Raw genomic sequence first — 2520 nt, 5'->3', positions numbered from 1 at the left:
AAAAAAAGTTTCTTTTTCTTTTCGACTTCCTCTTTCCTTCCCCTCCCTTCACATCTTTTCTGGTGAATTTTTGTTGATTTCTGACTCGCCTGCCGGCGGGAGTAGAACCTGGGACCTCGGACCTGTGAACAGACGCATTAGACCACTCGGCTAAACTGCCGATTTGCCCTAATGGCGTCAGCTACCCGGTCATGTACTAGAGGCCCTTGAGAGGTGGAGTCAACTAACTAGTGTACATTAAGTGTACTTTTAGTATACTTTTGATAAACCCTCGGTTTTACCTACTATCCAGGCATTTAACGGCAGCTGAAGGGTGCGTCACTCTTGTTAACTATGAAAATTCCGTCACATTTCAGTCATATTTATTCGGTTTTAGTCACATTCAGTCATTTTTAGTCAGTCATCTAAAATCTCTATACAGTTCTCAGCTTTTATTTGCCAAGCGTGGTCGTATGACGATAAGGTGAAGAGAATTTGAAATGTAAGAAAACGACAACTTTTACTAATGCAAGTAACAAAGTCCAAACTGTACTGTGATGTTTGCCGTTAAAATACATACAAAGTGGATTGAAAGTAGCACTTGAAATGTACTGTGAAGTGCACACTTCTCTCAACTTTTAAAAGTACTCATAGGTTACTTATTGTAACCACTATTGTGTACAATATTTGCACTTAAAATATCAGCTCGTAGGTGAAAATCAAAGTACACTAAAAGTTCACGGAAACTACTCAAAAAAGTTGTCCTTTCTGTGTACTAACGAGTTAAGTTGCCCATCTACTAAAACTTTTCATTCCCTATATTTTCAAAGTACACTTATGAAGTATACGTTGACATGTGTACTTCAAAGTACACTTAAAGTTAAGATCCTTCCGCCCGGGATGGTCCAGGAGGGCCCCTGCAGGGACCGGGGGGCCCCAAAACACACCCTACAGAGGGGGAGGGGTCTTCGGTTCCCCGCCGGGCCAGTACACCCCTGCTAATTACCTATTTTCAATGAAATCGTCAAATCAAAATGAGGAATTTTCCGAATTAGAAGAACAAGAGGAATATCGTCTGCTCCTGGACCATCACAACTCGTACAAAAATGTCTTGCCTCAGGTTGTCTCCACGTGAGATGTCATCCAGATTTTGAGGAGACGTGTTTGAGACATCGTTGAGTCTGCGTGGAAGACTGTATCGAGCCACCTGGGAGACGTTATAGAGGTGGAGCGTATTGTCTCTACTTACACCTGCTCATTGTCTCCATGACGATCTCTTACAGAGACATTCTGGTTACAAAGATTGGAGCTCTTGTGGAGACAACGCTGAGCCAATGCGAGAAGTGACGTAGGATGCAGGGCTGAGCCATGGCGGGGAGTGACGTCGGTGTGTCACGCCATCTTTGTTCCTGTGGGAACCGTGGGAACTTGATTAGGGAATCGTGGGAACGAAATACCTCGAATACCTGGACCGAGATGGCAGAGCCGCTCACGGCATCTTTGACGGATCGGCGTTTGGGCTGTATAATGGAAGATGGGGTAGATTGGGACGGATTTTTTTCTTTTTGCTGTAGGTCGGAGATCATGCATGTTGGAATGACCGTCACTGGCTACAATTGTACATTAATATGTGGCCTATCACAGCCTATATCGTCCTGATTTTTTGTCTCATGCTCTTTGGCTGTAGAGAGATTTCTTCGAAATGTGTCACCTGTCCCAATGTTCCCGGGCACGGGGCACATTGGGACACCATAAGAATACATAAGATGGGGAACATTGGGACAAGTTGACGCGCTTTCCTGTGAAATATCAGCATACGAACCGCCTTGCGGTCTGGAAGCCTAAATAGGCCAGTTATCTACAAGATGAGACAGTTTTTGGATTTTTTGAGGGGTTACATTGAGCACTTTTGGTGTACTGTCCCAGTGTGCACTTAATTGCCTTTCTGTGATTTCTTTCTTTTTCTTCGGTATTTTGGGATTCAACTCAAAATCCTTACTTGCAAAATGCGTCGTAAGGAACTACCTACTGACCAGCCACCTGCGCGATTTTCTATCTCATTTCAGTTCGCGTGGAAAATAGCAAAATAAAATAAGAAGGTACCTTACTTTTAACAGATTTCTGAGCTTATCGTATTTTGATATTTTCTGTACATTAGACATGGTGTGCAATCTTCCCAACACTGATACCATCATGAAATATGCTAACATTGGCTACGTGTCAATTTTTTTCAGCACGTAAATACTGTTAGAAATATGTGATATTGCTACTGCCCCAATGTGCCCCGTGCCCCAATCTACCCCACCTTCCCTTAATGGGTCGGATCGGAAAAATATTAACAGCGATGGAAAGCTTGAACCTTAAGCTACAATTGGCTCGCTTTGACCCACCATCTATCTTTTATAGCTAAGGCGCTAGAGCCGACGGAAGCCGTGCTGGGTGGGCCGGACCGGGGGCGCTGCACCGCGGGTCGAGTGACTCGCGCTCCAGGCAATCTTTGGCGGATAGGCGTTCGGGCTGTATGGGTCGGATCGGAAAAAT

The sequence above is a fragment of the Frankliniella occidentalis genome, unplaced genomic scaffold (genome assembly GCF_000697945.3).
Source record: "Frankliniella occidentalis isolate FOCC.00 unplaced genomic scaffold, Focc_3.1 Scaffold402, whole genome shotgun sequence".
Taxonomy (NCBI): Eukaryota; Metazoa; Arthropoda; class Insecta; order Thysanoptera; family Thripidae; genus Frankliniella; species Frankliniella occidentalis.
Note: the sequence above shows the minus strand (reverse complement) of the source record.